Source organism: Triturus cristatus, chromosome 10 (genome assembly GCF_964204655.1).
Source record: "Triturus cristatus chromosome 10, aTriCri1.1, whole genome shotgun sequence".
In the NCBI taxonomy this organism is placed as follows: Eukaryota; Metazoa; Chordata; class Amphibia; order Caudata; family Salamandridae; genus Triturus; species Triturus cristatus.
Genome location: NC_140593.1, coordinates 338709528 through 338735042, shown reverse-complemented (window position 1 = coordinate 338735042; position 25515 = coordinate 338709528).

Genomic DNA, 25515 nt, shown 5'->3' with positions numbered 1-25515 from the left:
CTGGAACGCTGCAATAGCGCCAGGGCGTCCTCCGTGGCTCAGGCCAGCCGCTAACATCCAACAACACAGTTTGCCTGTTGAGGAAGACGCCACATCACAGGTAGGTTTTCGCCAAATATGTTTATTCTTGGAAGCATATATATATATATATATATATATTCACTTAAAAAACCATAGGTTTCACACATGTTATAGTTAGGTGGATATTTCACTCGTAAAAAACCAATGAAATTCCACCGTTATAGTTAGTTCAGATAACTATAACTCGCGTGCCCGCAATCCTCTGCTCATGACGTAACATATTACATCACTCATGACATGGTCAGTGTCATCACTCTTGACATCACTGATGACATCATCCTTGTGATAGAGTGGCGGTCGCGCGAGTTATAGTTATCTGAACTAACTATAACGGTGGAATTTCATTGGTTTTTTACGAGTGAAATATCCACCTAACTATAACATGTGTGAAACCTATGGTTTTTTAAGTGAATTTGCAAGGTTTTTTAAATGCTAATTCCTAACTATAACATGTGTGAAACCTATGGTTTTTTCAGTGAATTTGTACGGTTTTTTAAATGCTAAGTTATGTATGTATTATTATTTTTTTTACATATTTATTTTTCAATAAACTACGTATTCATTTTTTTTTAATGGTTTTTCACCGTGCGTGCATGGTGCGCGCACCCCCACGATTTTAATTTTTTTTCTGCCTTTGGGGTCCTTCAGGGACCCCCTGACAAAGGCTAGGGGGTTAGGAAATCTCTACCCTGCCCCCTTTTCACGTTCGCCACCTTCCTTTTCCACTCTCGCACTGAAAACAAACAAAATGGCGGCCGACACTTCCTGATTTTGACCGATTCGAACGTTGACTGACATGTAACAACCAATCAGAATTAAGCTCGCGCACGTTAGGGTGGGCGCACGGTGCGTGCACGGTGCGCGCACGGTGCGTGGCTATAGATATGTATGTGCTTTTAAATGCAATATTCTCAGGAACTACTGAACAGATTGACTCCATATATGCAAAAGGCACATCCCTGACCTGAGGACTACCTCTCTACCAAATTTAAAGTAATTCTGTTCAGCCGTTCGGGCTGTACCTTCGACTAAAGGTCCTATGGGAAAATGCATGGGGAAAACGCGTTTTGGGACCCCCCTTTTTTCTCGGCCCCCGCTTGACGAATCCCCCCGAGACTTTCAGGGCAGGAGCTGAGCGGAGCGCCCCATTAGTTTTTAAAATTTCGCCAAGATTCGTCAACTGGCGCCAAAGTTATTCAAAATAGAATTTTGAGATTTCCTATGGAAACACGGTCCTAACTATAACTATCTACCGGCGACCGCCAGTAGATAATATACACACATATATATATATATATATATATTACCTACTGGCGGTCGCCAGTAGGTAGTTATAGTTAGGACCACGTTTCCATAGGAAATCCGCAACATTCTATTTTGAATAACTTTGGCGCCGGTTGACGAATCCTCGCGAATTTTTCAAAGTAGGTGGGGCGCTACGCTCCGCTCCTACCCTGAAAGTCTCGGGGGGATTCGTCAAGCGGGGGCTGAGATAAAAGGGGGGTCCCAAAACGCGTTTTTCCCATGCATTTTTCCATAGGACCTTTAGACACAGCTACAGCCCGAACGGCTGAACAGAATTACTTGAAATTTGGCAGAGAGGTAGTCCTCAGGTCAAGGAAGTGCCTTTTGTAGGTTTGGTGTAAATCTGTTCAGTAGATTCTGAGAAAACAGCCTTTAAATCAATATATATATCTGAGCCAGCTTACGGTGCGCTTACGGTACGCTTACCGTACGGGTACGGTGGCGTGCGCGAGCGCGATTCTGATTGGCCCTTAGATCTTAGTAAACATTCGAATCGGTCGAAACCAGGAAGCGGCGGCCGCCATTTTCTCTCTCGCACTCTGAGGGGGGAGCTGATAAACAAATGCCAAAAACATATAAAGGGGCTGTTTAGACAGCGCCCATGCACATAACCATGTTAGTTGAGTCTTCAAAGATCCCCCAAGGCAAAAAACGGTAATTTTTTATTTTTCGAAAATTTCGCTGATTACGCTTACCGTACGCTTACCGTACGCGTACGGTAAAAAATTATTTAAAAAAAAAAACCCACTCTCTCCACCCCGTATGCATGGCATATACGAAAACAGCATTTCCCCCAAAAATTTCAACAGATTACCTATCACAAGGAAGCGCATATTATGTCCTCCATGTGCGCACGGTGCGCGAAGCGCATCGTGCGTACATGGCCCATCTAGCGTAACGTGGGCACGCGGTGCGCGTAGCGCACCGCGTGCCCACCGTGCGTGCACGGCACTAACTGTGTAAAGTGGGCGCGCGGTGCGCGAAGCGCACCGCGTGCTTACTGTGCGCGCACAGTGCGCGAAGCGCACCGTGCGCGCACGGAACGAACTGCGTTAAGTGGGCGCGCACGCCACGAATGGCGTAAAGTAACTTAGCATTTAAAAAACCGTACAAATTCACTGAAAAAACCATAGGTTTCACACACGTTATAGTTAGGAATTAGCATTTAAAAAACCTTGCAAATTCACTGAAAAAACCATAGGTTTCACACATGTTATAGTTAGCGGAAATTTTACTGATAAAAAACCAATGAAATTCCCCCGTTATAGTTAGTGCAGGAAACTATAACTCACGCGACCGCAATCTTCTGCTGATGACATATGTGTCTTTATGAAAAAATAATATTTGTAATATATGTATAGCTAAAAATTTATGGACGAAGACATGGGCAAATAAGTGTCTAAATACAGTATTAGCATCAGCAGAGGATTGCGGTCGCGTGAGTTATAGTTTCCTGCACTAACTATAACGGGGGAATTTCATTGGTTTTTTATCAGTAAAATTTCCGCTAACTATAACATGTGTGAAACCTATGGTTTTTTCAGTGAATATATATATATATAATGTTTTTAGACTATTCCTTCAATATTTAATGGACTCCACTGCACTTCGCTGCAAATAAAAATAGTTTATTCGACTCTCTTCGGCAGTAGCATAAACGCCAACGCGTTTCGGTGCACGCCATAGACTTCCATGCTTTTAAGGCTACTACAAAATGCCGATCGCAGTATTGAACTATGTAAAACTTTATTTTGTCCTTCAACTATGTTTACTTATATTTAGTTAAAATGAATGGAATGATACATGGTCAGCGTCGTGACCAAGATGTGTGGGTGCACCGAAACACCAAGCTTTTTTTTTTTAAATGGTGTGAATCCGTTCAGTAGTTCCTGAGAAATTTAAAAAAAACTTTCTGATATCTGAGCACCGAGGAGGAGTTGTGACTCCTCCCGAGCATGAGCTTCACTCTGATTGGCTGCCAACACTCCAAAGCAGGAATTGTTGGCAGCCATTTTGTGACTCGGTAACCGAGTCACAAGAAAAGAGTAAAACAAAAGGTGAAAAACAAGAAAAGGGGGTAGGGTACAAACACCCTGACCCCCTAGGCCGGCTCAGGGTCTCCCACAAGGACCCCAAGGGCCCAAAAAAACATCTGAATTCATGTTGGGTGCACAAATCTGGATGATAAAATAAAAAAACGAAGCATGGGCTCCTGCACTTCATTTTATATAGGCCCCGGGTGGGCCAGGTCCCGGGGGCAATACGTAATTAATTAGCCCCGGGGACTGCCACCCACCCGGGGCTTATTCATTTGTGTGCGGGGGGCACACTGCCCCCCGCAGCCCCTGGAACTGCCACCTCCCCAGGGCTCTGTTTTAAAAAAAAAAGATGTGTGGGGCAAGAGCCCCCCACATGCCCCGGGGACCACCACCTCCCCGGGGCTTTGAAATACTGGGAGGGGGCCGCACGGCCTCCATCCTGGAGCCCTTGATGGCCCTGGCTCCTGCAATGTCCCGGGGTGCCCACCCAAAGGACATTGCAGGATGCGAGCACGGCTCCCGCCCTGTCATAGCAAACTCATGCATTGGTTTTTGGAAGTGAGAGCAGAAAACCTGCTCTTGCTTCCAAAAACCAAAGCAGGATTGCTTTTGCACGAGGGGAGCTGCATGTCAGCAGCTCCTCTTGTGCAAAAACAATGCCAGCTCCCGCAGGAGGCGGGGAGCCGGCGGGACCGTGGGGGCATTGGGGCTCCCCCCACGGTCCCCAATGGAGAGGCCAGGCCCCGGGGTTTGGGGTCCCCGGGGCAAAAAATGGCCCGGGAGGGGGGCCACACGACCCTCTCCCATAACAATAAAATAAAATTAAGGCATTGGGCATGCGCCGGGTGATGGGGTCCGCGGGGCCAAAAATGGCCCCCCACTCTATAAAACATAAAATAAAGAATTGGGCATGCCCCTTGGGATGTGGTCACTGTGGCCAAAAGTGGCCCAAGGAAGGGCTCGGCCCCCCTCCCCTTTAATTCACATTTTTGTTTTTAAATATGGAAGGGCAGCCCTGGGGGTTGGGGTCCCCAGGGCCATAATTGGCCTCTGACGGGGGGCCACACAGCCCCCCTCCCCAAAATAAAAAAAAGGAAAAAAAGGCTGCCAGGCCCCAGAGGATGGGGTCCCTGGGGCCAAAAGTGGCCCAGGGAAGGGGGGCCACGCAGCCCCCCTCCCTTAAAATAAGAAATTTAATAACATGACTATGCAAATGCGCCCCCGGCACGTTCTAAGTTGGGGGATTAAGTCCCCTGGAATACTGAGGGTCCCTGGGGGCCAACAAGCCCACCAGGTACCTCCAGTAAGCGTCACACAGCTGAATTGCAGAGGGGTGGTCCAAGGCCACTCCCCTTTTTACACCACTCTGCAAATGCAGCTCCTGGTGTACTGCTGGTGGGGTGATAAGGTCCTCTTGTGTACTGAGGACCTCGGGTCAAATGTGGACTTTATCCCCCGAGCAGCAGTGCGCCAGGAGCTGTGTTTGCAGAGTGGTGTGAAAAGGGGGTGTGGCTTCGGACCACCCCTCTGCAAACCAGCTATGTGGTGCTTACTGGAGGTACCTGGTCCCCCAGGGACACTCTGTATTCATGGGGACTTAATTTCCCAACTTACAACGCACCAGGGGGCACAATCACAGAGTGGTGGGGAAAGGGGGCATGGCCATTGTACACCTCTCAGCAATCTCACTATATGGGGCTTACTGGAGGTAAGAGGTAGGTTAGTTGGCCCCTAAAGGACTCCCAGCAGCAAATCCAAGAGCATGCCAGTGAGCGCGTTTGCAGAGTGGTGGGCAAATGGGGTGTGGCCTGCTATGAGAACTTAGCAATCCTGCTGTGTGGGACTTACTGGAGGTAATAGGATTGTCCTTGAGGGTCAACTACCCCTCTTGTTACCTCCAGTAAGTCCCACGCAGTGGGATTGCTAAAACGTCTTCGGAGGACATGGCCCCCTTTCTCCAACAATCTGTAAACGCTCCTCCTGGCAGACTACGGGACGGGGAGGAAGCCCAATTTACTCATGAGGGACTTTGGGTGCCAATATGTCCTTCTAGTACCTCCTCTAAGTCCTATGCAGCATAATTCCTGAGCACTGATCGAAGGCCCAGCACCCTTTCTCCACCACTCTGCAAACGTGACTACTACTTAAAGAAGCATCTTTCTGCACCTCTAACCTAGAGGTAGTTTTAATCCCCCTGCCCTATTATTTACTAGGGCCTTACAGAAGAGGTCATGCCAATCACAGGGGTACTCCAACGCATAGTGTTCCCTAGTATATGTAGGTGTTTTCACTGTATTCTAAGTGTCTTTTAGCCTTGCACTGGCTCTAGGGCTGGTTAGTCAGAGTCAGTTACCACCAGTACCCGTCAGCAAAAAGTTGGGGGCACAGGATGACTTTGCAACAAGGCCTCTTTCTGCTCATCTGTTGGTTCTTTGTCCACATCTTTTGCTTCTTTCTGCATCTTTCTTCTTCTTTCTGGACTTCTGTTGCTTCTTTCTGCATTTCTCTTGCTTCTTTCTGCGCATTTCTTCTTCTTTCTGCACTTGTCCTAGCTCTGTAGGTATAGTTATTAATTAGCATTTAAAAAACCTTTGAAGATCACTAAAACATAAAAGGTTTCAGGGACGTTATAGTTAGAAATTAGCATTTAAAAAACCTTTGAAATTCACAGAAAAAACATAGGTTTCAGGGACATTACATTAAGAAATTAGCATTTAAAAAACTTTAAAAATTCACTGAAAAAAAACACAGGTTTCAGGGACTTTATATTTTATTGGACATTTCACTTGTACAAAACCAGAGAAATTAGGCTGTTATAGTTAAATCAGCTAACTATAACTTGCACCCCCACAATGCACTGCTGATGACGTCACATTTTACATCATTCATGACATGGTCATGAATAATTTCTAACTATAACTATAACGTGCCTGAAACCTATGGTTTTTTCAGTGAATTTCTAAGGTTTTTTAAATGTTACTTTCGAACTATAAAGTGCCTGAAACCTATGGTTTTTTCTGCGAATTTCTAAGGTTTTTTAAATGCTAATTTCTAACTATAACGTGCCTGAAACCTATGTTTTTTGTGTGAATTTCTAAGGTTTTTAAAATGCTAATTTCTAACTATAACGTGTCTGAATCCTATGTTTTTTTCAGTGAATTTCAAAGGTTTTTTAAATGCTAATTTCTAATTATAATGTTCATTAAGCCTATCTTTTTTTCTGTGTTTTTTAATTATCAACCCATTCTCAACTTGGTGAAAACTGCAAATCTCACCACTCTTCCATCGATACCTTACGCCAACAAAATCGCCACAAGCGAGAGCCACAACTAACGCTAATGTAATGCAAAGTAGGCGTTCCCATGCAAAAAAAACCACGAAAACACCACTTCCCCATATTTTCAACGACCAGCCAAATCTGCAATGCGATCCAAAAAGCAGGCAATAAGCCGAGTTAGCAGTAACAAATTAACATCAACCTTTAACTGGTGTAAGGAGGTCGACTATCTGCTCCGTGAATTGGACCCAACTCACAGCCACAACACGTGATAGAGCTACTGATCATGCAGGTCCGATACACAACAAGACAATAACACCCAGCGCCACCACCACCAGAACCTCACCCCCGCACCCCACTCCCTACTACCACCAAGGCAGCACAAAACAGGACAACGGACCTTCCCAAAACACCTTGCCCCTCAGCCACACAATAGCTGAATGTTGGGAGATGTGGCAACCAACTATATATGAAGGAGGCAAGTCACCCTTCAACAATAAAGCACACACTGCCAAGTGTAACGCTGATGTGCTGCACAGACCTCACTATGCAAAGCACAAACCTCTCCATGTGGAGATATACTGTTGATACTTGTAGTGTAGTGCACAGTGGACGCAACCATGTGGGGAAGATCTCGGTCATGTTGCTGTCATCAAGCGGAAGTGGAGTGGGCTGCTCCAACGTACGCCACTCCAGCATAGCAGTATGAATAAATTGGCCAGACCCTAGGCATGGTTCACTTGAGGGAAGACCAACGAGTCTGTCACAGTGGCAGACCTCACCCTGGCACGTGGCTGCCGCCATATGGGCGGGCCTCCTCGACACAGGCCCCCTGTGAACCCAGTTGCACAGCACCGCAGACTTATGTCTGTACCGACTACTGCCTCCGATCTACACTGCGGACAGCAGCGCTCACAATTCAGATGCAGTGGCGATTGCAGATGTCGCAGTCCAGTTTGCAAGACACTTTGCTTCCAGTGCGGCCCGCGCAGACCACGCATCATCGCACGGTGTGCACACGCTGTGTGCTTCAGGTGTTACTAACTCACTGCACCATAAATCATCGCCACGTAGCTGTGCACCCATCCTGACTGCTGCCTCCGCCGTACACTGGGGTTACATGGTTCACAATTCAAGATTAGTAGCGACACAAATTGTGTAAGACACTATAATGGGTTAAGAAGACCACATGCTCCCAATCTGTGCAGCTCAAGTCAACGTCACCTGCCTGTGGGCCTTTGCTGACCACTGCCTCCGCCCTACACTGTGGAAGACGACAACACGTGGTGCCAACTAACCCTGTTTAACACAAGCCGATCCCACATGTGTTAGTGTATCCTGAATTGCAGCGACCACAGCACCAGACTCCCTTCGATCAGTGAGGGGTATTTCCATATGGAAGGCCGGTGACACGAGGTGCCACTGAACCTGCACTACGCAGGCCGATGGGGCCACCAACGTTTGCACGTGGCTGTGGGCCCTTGCCTACCGCTACCTCTGGCCTACACTGTGGAAGACTGGTGACAAATGGTGCCACTAACCGTCTTCAACATAAGCCCACATGTGGAACTGTGTCCTGAGTCCTGAATGGCAGTCACCCCAAGTCCGTGGCAGTGACCACAGCACCAGACTCCCTCTCATCAGTGAGGCATACTTTCATATGCAAGTACAACAGCACGTGGTGCCAGTAACCCTGTTCAACACAAACCGAGCCCACATGTGTAACTGTGTCCTGAGTCCTGAACATCAGTGACCCGAACTTCGTAACAGCAACCACAGCACCACACTCCCTTCGATTAGTGAGGGGTATTTGCATATGGAAGGCCAGCGACACAAGGTGCCACTGAACCTCCACTACGCAGGCCGGTGGGGCCACCAACGTATGCATGTGGCTGTGGGCCCTTGCTCACCGCTACCTCTGGCCTACACTACGGTCAGCACGCCTCACAATTCAGATTGAGTCCTGATTACACATGATGCAGTCCAGTAGCCAAGACACATTGCTCCCAGTGCGGCCTGTCCACACCAAGAATCATCACAGGCTCATACAGTCTCAATACTTCTGGTGCCGCTAACCCTCTTTAACACAAGCCGATCCCACATGTGTAACTGTGTCCTGAGTCCTGAATGGCAGTGACCCCAACTTCGTGGCAGCGACCACAGCACCAGACTCCCTTCAGTCTTATTTATTGTTCTTTTCTTTTAATAATTTTTTTTTATATGTAAATCTTTACATGAATAAGATTCTTCCTTGTCGAACCGCACTGGGACACTTCCAGGCCCAAGAAGGTTGTTGGGGGTATGATGGTAATGTGGGAAGAGGGTACATTACCTGCTGATGTGGGGAGAGGCAGCGTCAAAGGGGTATCTATCACAGAAAGAACTCCGATATGTTTTCACAAATGCCTCGGACAAATGCCAGCTGATGGACTGAATCACAAAATCGTTTTTCAATGCTTATGTAGTGTGAGTTATAAACAGTTTGCACCCAGGCTTGCAGAGGGCCAGCTGCGGCCCATCCGCTCGACTCACAGACGCAGTACTACGAGCTGGCTGCGTTATTGTAGCTATCCCTGCCCTGTTCCGTCGTACGCCACGCCACGCCACTGCGATTACGTTCCGACGTTGGCCCCACATAGCTACCTGTCGCAGGCGTACCCTCTGTTGGTGTGCAGGTCAGTGGTCTAGTTCTCAACATCTCACGGCTACTCCCTCAGCGCACGTTTGCACACACACCACACCCATCCGGCACATGTATCACAGGCCATGTGACCACGCAAATCTAATAGATCGACAATGTCACATCCTTTATTGCCGGTGCTGACTAGATGGCGGACGCTCCACGTGTCTCAACCATAAAGAGTCTTTGAAAAGTTGCGCAGAAGGTTAGTCGCACCCTGATCTGTATAGCCATCAGGGGCCTACCACCCCCTTGGCGTGGACTTCAGATGCACAGGGTTAGTACCACCCAAACCTCATATGGCCATCTGTGGCCTACCACTACGTGCACACACTTGAGTTCCACAGGCTTAGCAGCCCCAAAAGCTGATGTGGTCTATGCCATCGATGACTCAGGACTCAGCGACATGTGTGAGATCTGCCGGGCCGCGGAGAAGGTGATATGGTCTCCGCCATTGTTGACTCAGGACTCAGTGACATTTGTGAGATCTGCCGGGATGTGGAGAAGATGATGTGGTCTCCGCCATTCATGACTCAGGACTCAGCGACATCTGTGAGATCCGCAGAGAAGTTGATGTTGTCTCCGCCATTCATGACTCAGGACTCAGGACTCAGCGACATATCTGGGATGCGCGACATATCTGGGATGCGTGGAGTTTTGACATGCACGTGGAGTGCCCACTGCTGCACAACCCGGTTGCACCAGGTAATTATTTGCTCATGGATACGCAGAGGCGGCAGTGTCTGTCTCTCTCTCTCTTCCTTCTTTTCCTTCTAACTCGCTAACTCTCTCTTTCTCACTCCCTTTCTTTCTTTCCCTCTCTTTTTCTCTCTGGCTATTTTTTTCCTTCTCTGTTTCTCTGTGCCTCTCTCCTTTGATATGCCCATTACACACGTCCTTATTTTGTGCTTTATTTTCCAGGCTCTGTCGTCGACAGCCATGGTCCCCACAGGAGTGTTCCGCCTTCTTGTTTTCTATTATTTTTGTTACATTTAGTTTATCATTTATATATATGTTATTAAAAAAATTAATTTTGCAAATAGTTTTTCGTTTATCATTTACATATATGTTTATAAAAAAAGAAAGTTTAAAAAAACAAATTAATAACGTTTTTGGTTGTTCTCTTCACTGCTGTGTGACTCTTTCTTGTTCTTTTTACTGTTATTTGATGGAGTCCACCATGGTGTTACATTTTGGGGCACTTATCGGGGGAATACTGGTGATGTCTGCAGTTTACACCAACTTCTGAATAGTGTGTTAGATTTATCTCAACTTTACTTCAATTAAAGTGCTGATAATGAAATGCAGACCACCCGTTCCCGTACAAAAAGACACAAGGTGCACCTTTGCGATTTATTCTAAATACTAAAATCCTGTATTAAATTGCACTGAGGTAGTGGCTGCACTTATGGTGTACACACAAAATCAATTAAGAACTCTCATTGTATTTATATTGATTGGGAATAGTGCGTCAAGTGCTGGATCTTGACGAGATACACTGCTAAGTTCGTATATTGTTCTGCACACGAAAAAAATCACATCACAACTTTCACACCAACTGCAATGCAAAACAAATTCCGGCGATAAGCCACGTTAGCACCAGATATTTTACACCTGCTTTCTGCTGGTGTTAAGCAGGACGACTACCTGCACCATGAAACGGAACACAGCCAAGAGGCACACCAGAACACCCACAGGTGCCATAGAATCAATGAGCATGATGCAGGGATACCCATGAGGGCCACAAGACTCATCGCAACAACTCCATGACCGCCAACACCCCCCAAACCCGCATCTGAGCAAGTGTGTCCCTGTGGTCATTGTCTTAGCATGATAGGCACGAGCCCTGCAACATCACAGTGTGCTGTCCCCTCAGCGTTGGCAGTGAGCCTGGACATGTAGCTACGCACGCATCATCCTGCATGCACAACCAACATGTGCTGGTCCGGAGTACACAGGTCAGTGCAGAGATGTGCCTATCCGGCAAGAGGAACAGGGTATCTCGGACATGTGCGTGTACAGGAAGTGCGGTAAGTATGTCTCTGAGTTCTGGTGTGGCCTGCCACAAAGGCTGTAGCACCCGATGTTGTAAAGTGCCATGCACCACCTCCAAATGGCACTGTGATGGTGTAGTTTGAATGTAGCAGGACATGCACGAATAGGCATTACAATGGTATGCCATACGAGTGCATGAGATACAACAGTGCACCGTAGAAAAGTGTGGGGGCTCGTGGGAGTGAGAAGCAGCTGTTTGGCAATGTAACACACAGTGAACTCGCTCATGTGCCATGTGCTGGGCATCTCATCCATGATAACCATGGTCGCAGACATCCCACAACACCAACGACCGGCCTTTGTACACATCCTGTATGAATGCAGTCTAGTTTTCACTTCTATGCTCGTTCAGTGGTGTGATGATGGCGGGTTGTGTGACTTGTGCTACTTGTTGGTGTGTTTCATTTTGGCCATTGTTTGTCTATACTTGTGCTGTACTTAATTGTGCATGTGTGCCATTCTGCCCATCTCCCCCCATCCCCCCCATCCCCCCACTCCCTGCTTCTTCCTCTTCCTGGTGCTGTTGTGTCTATAATTTTGTTGCTCCACACATAAACACATATAAAGAACAAATTAGAATAGTTCCTTGATTCTTTTAGGTTTCAAAACTTCTCTCCATTGGTTTCTTTTGAATTTTCCATATAAACCGTTTTTTTAATATACAACAACACATATAAGTCAGAAGTGCAACGTATTCTATCAACACACTTTCTAGAACATTCTACAACACGTGCAGGTTAAAAGTTCATACATTGTTTTTAAACTTAACGATTTTTTTTGCAACATTTTCTTGAACATTTAACGGCACGTGCAGGTTAAAAGTTCACGATTGTTTTAAGTTCGAACAGTGCCTTTCAAATGCAAGTAGTAGCTGTGGTTCAGTTGAGCAAATTTTATCCTATGATATGTACTCCACGTTGAAACTGCTTTTCCTTAACCAATCACAAAGATGCTTTTCCACAAAACGAATGTGCACCCTACTTTTAAACAAGAATGCTTTTCAACTCCCAATCACGTATTGTTTTGTTTGGCAAAAAAAAGTACTTCCCCATCTTTAAACATATCTCTTATTCTACCAAGGAACTGCATGAGCTACAGACATCTTTCCATACCTTTCAACCATACCTTCAAAATGCTAGTGTGGATCATAGGACATAGCTATATTTTCAGGTGCAAGAGGTATGTAGAACACAGACATATTGACTTAGACCTAGGTTTACAAAATGTGGACATTAAATGGTTTACACAGAGAAGATTGAAGTTGCACCGATTGCTACCTGTGGTTAAAACCTCTTTGCATCTTCCACACCCTGACCTCATGATTGTGCATTGTGGTGGAAATGACCTAGGCACATTGACTGGGGTAGGTTTGGAAATGCTTATGAAGGACACCTTTGGACACCTCAGCTCAGCACCATGTGACTCTGGGCAATAGCTCACTTAATATCTCACATAATTTCCACGCCATCCTCGAGGGCCTTCAGGCCCATAGGGGTGAGTAGTTTGCACTTTACAAATACCGTATTGATTTGATACGTGCAAATTTACCTTCGCACTCCCTGTATAACACCACATAAGCACCATACACAAGTTACAATGTTCGAAACAAAAGTTCCTCCGAGTAGGTATAACTACATGCTGACACTACTTGACAGATGTGGCACAGCAGCCATAGCACATGACTTCACAGCATATGACACACAGTCTGGACTCACGCTTTCATCCCCAACTCCGGCACACCTCAGCTTAGCACCATGAGACTCTAGACAATACCTCACATATTTTTCGTACCCCAGGACTTTCAAACCAGTAGGAGTCAGTAGTTTGTCCTAGTACATATAAACACATGCTGACACTACTTCCACAGGTGTGCTGCAGCAGCCAGGGCACATGACTTCCCACCATAAGACACACAGTTTAGGCTCACGCTTTCATCCCTGACTCCCACAGCAGCTCACCTTAGCAGCATCAGGCTACGCAATACCTCACTTAATTTCCGTACCCAGCACTTTCAGACCGGTAGGTATGAGTAGTTCGCTTCGCACCCCCTCTATAGCACACCCTAAACACCCAACAGAGGTTACAGTGCTCCTATTCTCCTCTTTCACACATTTTTTGCCCTTTTTGCCTCTTACTCGCTTCAACGGAATCACAAAATGGCAGCCAACACTTCCTCATTGCAAACGCTCGCAGCGCTCGCAGCCAATCAGCAGCAAGCTTGTGCTCGTAACGCCTCAGCCAATCAGGTGGCAGAATTCCCAAATATCGATATCTGTAAATTTCGATATTTCTCAAAAACTACTGAATGGATTTACACCAAATAAACAAAAGCGTGCTTTCTAGACCAGTGTTTCCCAAACTGGGGTCCGAGGACCCCCAGGGGTCCATGGCACATTCCCAGGGGGTCCGCAGGCAGCAGTTTTAAAAGCACTGCAAAGTTCCTTGTAAAATTAGCAGTTTTTGAGCAACTGTAAAAGTGTCAAGAAAATACCAGTGATTAATGTACCTGCTGGAGAGAGAGGAAAGTTTTGTCTAGTGACAGCTTTGACTTATCTAATGTGACAGAGGGTTAATATGCCTATTGCAAAGAACGTGTACAATGCATTTTAAAAACAGTATTTTATGTGCATAGGTCAGTGGGCTACTGATTTTGTCACAGAGATTCTTTTGTCACTGTGCAATTCATAAGGGAAAATCATAATCTAGCACAGTGTCCTATAAACTGCCAAAGAGCTGCTTGCAAACTGCATGGTAAAAGTTAGCAACATATGTTTATTCCCAGTCTATCATTATCCTGATGCTGCTATGTTACCACTTCCTGCACATGAACAATTTTGTAATGCCTTTTTGTCACTTCTATGTGTGCTGCCTAATGCAGCACACATGGAAGTTACAAAACGTCATTTTTATTAAAGCTTGTTTATGTGCAGGAAGGGTCACCATCCTGAACATAAACAATCAAAGGTGTTTTGCTTTTTCTGTTGGAAAAAGCAAAAACGAGGAGCAATAAGGCACCACTTTTCATTTCGCCAAGTTAAGACCAGGTTTTTCATGGTCTTAATTTTGGTGCTGTCTCCTATTTAAGCTGACCTTGTAAATAGAAGGCAGCGTCAAAATCAATGGGTGTTGGAGTGAAACGCCCACTGCAACTCCCACTGCCCACCTTTTTCACGCTAAGCATTGCGTGAAAGGGGGCCTTATTTACAAGGCAGCGTTAAGCCACAATAAGTGGCTTGACGCTGCCTTGTAAATAAGGCAAAGCCCCTATTGCCACAGGAACATCGCAAAAAGTGATGTTCCCATGGCGATAGGGACTTGTAAATATGCCCCTAAAATCCTTAGTAGTTTGAGTATTTGTTTTGAGTGCACACGTTTGTTTATTTTTTTTGAATTACTGTTTTAATGTTTGAAATTTAAATCCTACAAATTGCTTGGGGGTCCCCGGCTTCCAGTGGTGACTCAATGGGGGTCCTCAGGAGTCAAAAGTTTGGGAACCACTGTTCTAGACCAAGACCCTTCCCCCTGCCGAATTTGGAGTAATTCCGTTCACCCATTCGACCTGCAGCCTTGTCTAAAGTTTCCTATGGAAATTAACATTGAAAAAACACGTTTTGGGACCCCCTTTTTTCTCGGCCCCCCCTTGACGAATCACCCCCAAACTTTCAACATAGGAGCTGATCTCAACACAGAATTAGTTTTGAACATTTCACGAAGATTCATCAATCGGCGACAAAGTTATTGCGAATAGAATGTTGCCATTTTCCTATAGTAACTAGGTCCTAACTATAACTACCTACTGGCGACTGCCAGTAGGTAAAACATATATATATATATATATATATATATATATATATATATATATATATACGTATATATGTATATATATATATATATATATACATATACACGTATAATATACATTTTGACGTATTATGTGAGTGGCTGTTTGACTGTGTGAATCTGTGTGTGAGTGGGTGTCTGAGTGCCAGTTTGGATGTTTGAGTGGGTATGTGAGTGGCTGCATGAGTGTGTAAGTAGGTATGTAAGTAGCTGTGTGGGTGAGTGAGTGGCTGTGAGAGTGACTATGTTGGTGAGTGAGTGAGTATGTCAGTGGCTGTATGGGTGAGTGTGTTGGTATGTGAGTGGCCAAATGGATAGATGACTGGCTGTGTAAGTGACTGTATGGGTGAGTGAGTGGGTGTGAATGGCATTTTGGGTAAGTGAGTTGGTGTGTGAGTGGCTGCATTGTAAAGAAAGTCCCTGTGTGAATGGATGTATGAGTATGTGAACAAATGGGTGAGTGTTTGTATAGAAATGTGAATTGGTAGGTAAGTGGTTGTGTGAAGGAGTGTGAGAGTGCTTGTATGGGTGAGTGAGTGGCTGTGTTGAGAGGCTGTGTGGGTGAGGGAGTGGGTATGTGAGTAGATGTATAGGTGAATAAGTGAGTGTGTAAGTAGCTGTTTGGGTGAGTGTGTGATTCTCTGAGTGTCTTTATGGTAAGTGATTGGTTGTATGAGCATTTTATGGGAAGTGAGTGGTTGTGTGAGTGGTTCTGTGGATGATATAATCAGTGATGTCATCAGTGATGTTACTGACCACGTCAAGTGTGATGTAATATGTGAGGTCACAAGCAATACATTGCGGGGGCATAAGTTATAGTTAGCTCAGGTAACTAAAACTGCTGAATTTCACTGGTATTGTACGAGTGAAATCTGAGCCTAAATATAACGTTTCTGCAACCTTTGTTTTTTTCAGTGAATTTCAAAGGTTTTTTTAATGTTTGATTTCCTAACTATAATGTCCCTGTAACCCTTGTTTTTTTCACTGAATTTCAAAGGACTTTTTAATTGTATTTTCTGACTGGAACCTGTAACCTTTAGCAGTATGTTTGTCAGTGACTGCGTGGGTCAGTGAGTGGGTATGTGAGTGTCTGTGCTGGCCTGTTAGTGGGTGTTTGAGTGCCTGTGTGGGTCTGTGAGTAGCCATTTGAGTGCCTATGTGTGTCTGTGACTGGGTCTGTGAGTGGCACTAAGGGTCTGTGAGTGAGCATTTGATTGGCTGTGTGGGTCTGTGAGTTCCTTTGTGTCGATGATTGGTGTGTGAGTGGTGCTATAGATTTTGGCCATTACTTAAGGCATTTAACAGGGAGAACCATGGAGTCTGCTCTCAGCAGCAGATGACAAGAAAGAACCTCCTCGTCACAGTCACTACATGAGATATTGCGAGTGGAAAAAGCAAGGATGCAAACACCTCCATCACGCACCACAGATAACTTTTCATGGTGGAAATGCAGAGAAAACACACCTGCTTTGAGTTGGCCATGTGAATGGAGTTAGGATTATTAGTCCTTTAACAAGTAGAGCTTTAACGTGGGCACCTGCTTTATTTATATCTGCAAGTACTTCCTGTTGAGGTTTCTTGTCTGTTGCATGAGCCTCATGTCAGTATCAATCCTGCCCTGCGTATTTATCCAAGAAGAGGTCACCCTTTCGTGCAACACCTCTACCCAAATGGAGTACTTTCTACTGGCTAATTAGTAAGTTCTACCTCATTGGGTAAATGTAAAGTGTTTCTCCTCCTCTACAGCTGTGTAAAGGATGCTGAGGAAATGTCTTCAGCGACCTTCTGTGTCTGTAACTTTGCCAATTTGTTCCTCGATAACTTTCCAAGGTGGAACTGCAGAGAAAACACACTTGGATTATTTGTACTTTACCGAAGTTAGGGGGTGCCGGGTGTACGAAAGTTCTGTTTTGTGGGTCGCCAATTGTGATTTTTTGTGACTCGCAAAATGGAATGTACTGATGTGTCTTTAGACACATTTAGCGATTCCCAATGGGGTCACAAATGACCTGCTTCATCAATGGGCAGTAACACAGGGATGGTGGCCTGCTGAGAACTGCAGACCAGCATGTCTGTGTTTGCTTTTTAAATATAGCAACTTTTTTTTCAAACGTTGCCTGTTCTCATTAAAGGAAAACGGGATGTGTTGAAAAGAAAAAAATAAAAAGTTTTCATTTCATTTTGTAAGGGCAGGCAGTGGTCTATTTTCACATACATTCACAAAGGGAAAGGGGGCATCTGGGGGTCCCTTCCCATTTGCGACTGGCTTCCCACCTACTTAAAGTAGGTGGTAACTGTGATTGGGTTGCAAACAATCGTGCATATCAGTGTGACTAGCTATTAGGAAGTGGCGCCCTTGGCACACCCCTTTCTAATAGGAACTCACTCTATTTTGTGTGTTGGTAATAGGTTACCAACTCGCAAAATAGGGTTTTTACATACCACAACCCTTTTTAGCAATCACAAACGACCCAAAAAAGGGTTGTACATCTGGCCTCTTTTGCTTCTTCATTTGGTGCAGATGTGATCGTATTCCTAGGCATCAAGACCCGCACTGCAAAATCGTTGGGAAACGCGCTCTGGGAAACCATTTACTAAGCAGTCCATCATCCTGGGAAAAGGGTGGGAAGATGTAGCATACCGCTAATGTATATGAGGTAGGGTCAAACAGGGGGATTTCTAGGCAAGTTTACATACTTTTTTAAAAGTTTAGAACATGATCTTTGGTCTCAGCAGCAGATGACAAGAAAGTATGCGCCGTCCCCTCCCCTGGCTGATTTTGGCCCTGGGGACCCCATCCCCCGGAGACAGGCCATGGTTTCCTGGGTGCCCTCAGGGCTCCCAGTTTGCAGTAGGGCTGTGGGGGAGCTTGAATATCCCTGTGGTCCCTGCCAGTTTCCCAGCTCCTGCAGGAGCTGGCATTGCTTTCACACACAGTTAGCTATTAAACATGCAGCTGCCTGTGTGTAGAAGCAATTTGTCTGTTTCCATCCTCACTTCACAGTGGGCTGGGAAACAGATGAATGCTCAGCTTCCAGAAAGCAAGAGCATTTTCACAGCTCTCATTTGCTGAAAGTGGAGTGTTTGCTGTGGCTTGGGTGGAGCGGTTAAAGCTCCCGCCAAGCCACAGCAAACAGCTATGTCATAGAGGTTGGCACCCCAGGACATAGCAGGGGCCGGCCCTGGCGGGGGAGTGGTGGTGCCTAGGGCAATTGATGCCTTCAGTAGGGCTTGCCCTGGGGAGGTTGCAGTCCCCAGGGCCAAGAACAGTCCAGGAGGGGGGCTGCACGGACCCCCTCTTATTTTAAAACAGAATTTGGCCCCAGGGTGGTGGTGGTCCCCGGGGGCATCCGTAAGGCACACCCATTTATTTTTAATTAGTCCATGGAGGAGGCAGTCCCCAGAGCACAAAGAAGGAGGCCCGTGCATCCCCTCTTTATGTTTTATTTATGGCCCGCATCACGCCAGGACCTGGCCCACTGGGGAGCTAGATAATAGAGAAGTGTGGGAGCTCTCGCCAAAATGTTCTGCTTAAAAAATAATTCTTTAAAGAGACCTAGGGGGTCAGGGTACTCCTACCCTGCCCTTTCTCCTTTTTTTAAAAGTTTTTTTAGTGCTCAGCTGAAGCCAAGTCCCCAGATGACTGCCAACACTTCCTGGGTTGAAGTGTTGGCAGCCAATCAGATTAGAGCACGAGTACTGTTGGAGCCTGTGAAGATCTACGTCCCTATATATATAAATTTGAATTCTTTCTTTCATTCTTAATCTTTATTCGGTCAAACTATATTAGACCATAAAAGCACATTAGACATAAACAAACATATATAATAGATAATATAAAACATTATCAATCCTATTTCATATCACATCAACTCATATATGTAATACAGAGTACCAAATACTAATTAATCATATTTCAATCTTAAAAACAATTCATTCCATATCAGCCTAAAAATCATCTGTCAATTATATCGGCTTATGACCATTAAAAAGTTCTAAGTATAAGATCGTGGAACAAAGTACAGGAGGATAAGAACCACAGATCTGGTTCTGCCATATGATCCTGTTCCACTTGCCCAATCTAATACCTAATTTTTAATATTATATATGAAACATCAATAGCTAGTATTTTCTTTAAGTGGATGGACCATTCTTCCTGGCATAAAAAACACTCCATAAAAAGGATGACATTCTTGCACAGATGTCTATTGTAGGTAAGGACTGTAGGAATAGATAGACCGGACGGCATTGATGGAAGTCTAAGTGCTTTAAGTAACTTAGTATATAAAGTTTCCTCCACTTCTTATAGAATTTGCAAAAAAGTACGACATGCATTGTCTTCTGTGTTGAAACATTATCACAAAGGCAGTTTGATAAATTAGGGGACCAGTCATTTGTTTCAGAAAAGGTAACCATACAATGGAAAGTGCCCATTCTAAAACAAGTTAAAACATATTGGTGTTTTTGAAGTGGAACATGTCTAAGATACATTTGCATGTCGTAACCAGATGAAATAAACTGGTTTCTTAGGACAGCGGGTTTTAACAGTTCAGCAGACATCGTAATTGTCTCGAGATGAGCCAAACAGTCGGCCTTTGGGCCTTCCTGTTTAATTTGACTAAACATTCAGGGTTAGTAAAATATTCTGGGTGCCCCATGTCCTGACAGAAGCACTTTACGTATTTTAACCACGGAATTTATGCATATTGGATTGAATTTAAACAGTCCCTGATGACAAGCTGATTAAGAGCAGTATACCCTGACAACCATATTTCATGCCAGAGCAGGATCGGTTGGGTTTTATTAGATCCACAAGAAACAATACTCCCAGCTCTGCATGACAGACAACACTTGGGGCGGACTGGGGAGTGGCAAGTAGATATCTTAAGAATTCATTCTCCACTAGTTGTATTGCCATACAATTTACAAGACCCCATATGCCCACTAACCCTGGGTGTAGTTTGCGTAGTAGCACTACGCGTAGCTACGCGAAGTACACTTCACGCTACGCGAGATACACATAGCACTACGCAAACTGCATAGTACGCTGTTCGTGATGATTGCACAGTGCCGGATGCTTGTCCACACTGTACAATCATTGGAAACGGCATCTTGCACAGTGCAAGCGGTCATTTTCTGCCGCTTGAGTAGATATTTACTCGAGCAGCAGCTTTCTCAACGCAGACTGGTAGTTTCTCATCGCGAGCGGTCGCGAGCATGCGCGACCACTCGCAATGAGAAATCTGACCTCCCCACGTTGAGAATCTCGCCTGGAGGTTTATTTTCCACGCTCGTGATCGGCAACTTGATGTTGCTGATCGCGAACGAGGAAAAAGTCTCACCTGGATGTCATTTTACTCGCTTGCAGTCTCCAACTTGACGTTGAGGACCGCGAGCGAGCAAAAAATGCCAGCTACGCTACGTGATTTTTTGCACTGTGCTACGTGCAATTCGTGTAGCGCGAAGTAGCACAAACTACGCAAACTTCGCGAGCATAGCGTAGTTGTCCGCCCAGAGTTAATGCCCGCCCCATATACTGCTTTGCTGACACACTTTGCCTTGTAAATGGTGAGCATTTCCCACTGCAAATTAGTGCCCAGTCTTATTGCCAATTTACGTTGGGTCATGCAGGTGCTTCTAAAGAGTAGCGACCTCTGTTTAATGGCATGATTCCATGTACCATCTTTGTCAAATAATACACCAAGGTATGAAAAAGTGTTGGTATATTCAATGGCAGAATCCTAGGTTCTTATTGCAAGGCAATTACCTGTTTTCCTCCTGCACTTCATTATAAATGTCTTAGCCTGATTCACATGTAAATCAAGATTCTGCATATAATTAACAAACTTGTTAAGTACCAGCTGCATGGAGATTGGGGTACGTGCCAACAAAACAGCCTAGTCAGCATAGAGAAGGACATGCTCAGGGTGATTTCCCACCTGAGCCAGATGTTTTGGTTGCAATGTCAAGGCAGTGCCTACATTATTGATATAGAGTGAAAGTAGAAAAGGTGCAAAGACACAGCCCTGCCAAACCCCCCTCTCTATGCTGAACGGCCGGGTACATTCGCCGTTAATTCCATATCTAAACCTAGCCGTGGCTTCTGAATATAAGTCCCTCAAAGAAGAGATTATCGAGGAGTCCACACCCATCTCACTCATGATTGCCCATAGCTTTGAGTAGTTAACACAATCAAAGGCAGAAGAAAGATCTACAAAACCCAGATACAGGTTACCACTTTTAATCTTTGTGTAATTCCCTACTAGGAAGCTCAAATTGAGACCCTGATTGATAGTCCCCACCCCGGTCTGAAACCCATATTATAAATCAGTCAACATTCCCTGGGATTCGGCCCACTCTTGCAACCTATTCAAGATTATTCTGCCCACTATTTTGACTAGAGAGTCAAGCAGCGAGGTAGTCCCTATAACAGGCAGGGTTGTGTCGATCCCCTTTTTTCATAAATGGGTACTGTTGTAGATTCCGCCCATGTTGGAGAAATTCTGACATACAGCATGCTTTTAATACAATTGTTAGAATGGGTCCCCACAATGGGGTATTAGCTTTATACATGTCCACCGGAATGGCATAGGGGCCAGGTGCCTTACCCCCTTTGCTAGAGGTTATTGCCTCTATCACTTCATCTAGAGTAAATGGGGCAATGCTAAGTGACTGTTCCAAATCTATATTGCCATTAATATTAGAATAACCAAAAGTATCATGTTTAGAGATCTGTGCAGCGTAGATGGCAGAGAAATGTTTGATCCAATCATCCTCAGGGATTGCGACCACAATCCCAGGACCAGCATCTTCTCTTAACGGGGCAGAGTTTACTATCTTCCAGAATGTGTTATTATCATTCATACTACTTGCTTCACATACCGCTACCCAAGTCTTTACCCTTAGCCTGGTTTTCCTCTGGTTCAGGGCCTGCCTATAGTCAGATCTACACTGCTGAACCTCAGCTCTACACCTGGGATTTCTATGAAGTGCCTCTTTGAGCCTCATATTTGCCTTAGTGCAATGTGCATCAAACTACCCATTTCTAGTTTTATTCCTTTTTGGTACCAAATGCAAGTTCTCCTTCACAGTCTTACTAATAACCAAGAAAGAATGTACAATCTCTGTTGGATGTGCATTATCATGCAAGCATGTCTCAAAGGCATCCCTTGCATCACAAATTAGTTTTCAAAGAAAATCCGCTGGGATAATCAAAAATACTAAAGTTATTACATGCATAAAAAGTACATTTGAAAGGAGCATATGGTACTAACATTTTATTTGGAAATGATAAGTCTAACATGTAAGTTAATTCATTTAGCTTGTCTCCATAGCTATTATGAGTAAAATGCGATTTACTTGAACAATCTAACCTGTTCATTCCACATTTGGTGTAATTTCGTTCTGTGGTTCAGGCTGTAGCTGTGTCTAAATTCCCTATGATAATTAACATGAGGAAAATGCATTTTGGGCCCCCCACTTTTTTCTCATCCCCCGCTTGATGGATCACCACAAAACTTTCAAGACAACAGTTGAAGTGAGCATCATTCTAGTTTTGAAAAGTTTGCAAGGATTCTTCAAACAACAGCAAAGTTATTGGCAAATGAAAAGTGCTCTTCCTATGGAAACTAGGTCCTAACTATAACTATCAACTGGTGGTGCCACTAGATAGTTAGGACCTATTTTCCATAGGAAATCCGCAACATTCTATTTGAAATAACTTTGGCGCCCGTTGACGAATCTTCGCGAAATTTTTAAAACTTTTGGCCAGCTTCTGTCCGCTCCACTCCTGAAAGTCTCAGGATGATTCGTGTAGCGGGGGCTGAGAAAAAAGGCGGCTCCCAAAACATGTTTTCCCCATGCAATTTCCTATAGGACTTTTAGCCTCAGCTACAGCCCGAACTCTTGAATGGAATTACACCAAATTTGGCAGAAAGGTAGCCCTTGGTTCAGAGTCGTGGCTTTTGCTTAAATGGTGTAAATCCGTTCAGTAGTTCCTGAGAAAATCAAAATCACATATATATCTGGGTGGAGCCTAACCACACATCTCATCGTGAGATCTGATTGGCTGTCAGCACTTCATCCAAGAAGTGTTGGTAGCCATCTTGGGACCAATATACATGATAGCACCTCATTAAAAAGCATTGCGGTTAATAGAAGGTTTTAAGACTTTAGTTACATTATAAATCATTTGTTGATGGTACCATACTCATTTTAGGAATTGTGGTGTTCTAAGGTGATTTTACCATGTGAAAAAGCCTTCTACTGTGATATCATGAATCATGTTTGAGAGAAAACAATTTTCTCATGCTTTTCCCACAGAGGTTTGGAAGGTGATCTATAAGCTATACTGAGAGCATATTTTCTGTAAATTCACATTATCTTTCTCAGTCATGTGAGAATGAAGTCTGACATTCTCAGTAAAACATGTGCATCCAACAAGGGTAGAGACTGTCAGTTGATTCCTTTATGTTCTACTGCAGCTTCCCAGAGTGTTCTAAAGAACAACTAGAGCGCTAACAGTCCTACTTATGACAAACGTATTTCACACCTGACGCCATCTTGATTGGAATAAAGTGGTAACTCTTAAAACATTTAATTTAAAAAGGAACAAAATGAGGGTGTTCATTTTGCAACAGAAAGTATGATTAGTGCTGCAGAAAGAAAAATTAGGGCATATTTTGAGTGACTTCTCAAATCCTCTTCTATTTTATAAAAAAATTCTGACATGCAGACTGAAACATGCACTTTCAATACCAGCAGCAGACTTCCCTGGAGAGCAGTAGCTTAGCTACAGTGATCTAATGAGCAACTAGAGTGCTAACATTCTGAGTTAATGGCAAATGTGTGACACATCTGAATGCCTTCTTGATGGAATCAAAGTAAAAAACTGAAAGTATTTCCTACTGAGGAGACTGAAGTAAATGAGGAAATTAGGAAACTTCATAACAAATAAGTCTCCCAAGATGGCCACCAGAGACAAAAGAGCCCAAATGTAGCACCAATATCATCCAGATGTAGCCCAAGTATAGCCCAATGACAGAATGTCCCAGAGTGTTATAACGAACAACTAGAGCGCTAACAGTCTTACTTATGACAAAAGTATGGCACACCTGAAACCATCTTGATTGGAATAAAGTGGTAACACTTAAAACATTTAATTTGCAAAGGAACAAAATGAGGGGGTTCATTTTGCCATAGAAATTATGATTAGTGCTGCAGAAAGAAAAATTAGGGCACATTTTGACTTCTCAAATCCTCTTCCATTTCATAAAAAAATTCTGACATGCAGACTGAAACATGCACTTTGAATACCAGCAGCAGACTTCCCTGGTGAGCAGTAGCTTTACTACAGTGATCTAATGAGCAACTAGAGTGCTAACATTCAGAATTTATGGTAATTGTGTGACACATCTGAATGCCTTCCTGATGGAACCAAAGTAAACAACGGAAAGTATTTCCTACTGAGGAGACTGCAGTAAATGAGGAAATTAGGAAACTTCATAGCAAATAAGTCTCCCAAGATGGCCACCAGAGACAAAAGAGCCCAAATGTAGCCCAAATATCACCCAGATGTAACCCAGGTATAGCCCAATGACAGGATGTCCCAGAGTGTTCTTAAGAACAACTAGAGCGCTTACTGTCTGAATTATGACAAAAGTATGGCACACCTGAAGCCATCTTGATTGGAATAAACTGGTAACAATTAGCACATTTAATTTAAAAAGGAACACAATGAGGGGGTTCATTTTGCCATAGAAATTATGGTTAGTGCTGAAGAAAGAAAAATTAGGGCAGATTTTTTGAGTGACTTCTCAAATCCTCTTCTATTTCATTAAAACATTCCGACATGCAGACTGAAACATGTACTTTTAATACCAGCAGCAGACTTCTGTGGTGAGCAGTAGCTTTACTACAGAGATATAATGAGCAACTAGATTGCTAACATTCATAATTTATGGCAAATGTGTGACATATCTGAATACTTTCTTGTGGAATCAAAGTAAAAAACTGAAAGCATTTCCTACATAGGAGACTGCAGTAAATGAGGAAATTAGGAAACTTCATAACAAATAAATCTCCCAAGATGGCCACCAGAGACAAAAGAGCCCAAATGCAGCTCAAATATCACCCAGATGTAGCCCACATGTAGCCCAATGACAGAAGTGTACAAAACACTTATTTTTTGTGTTTTTGGAGTTTTATATAGTGCAGACTTGTCAGGTATTGGAGTGCTT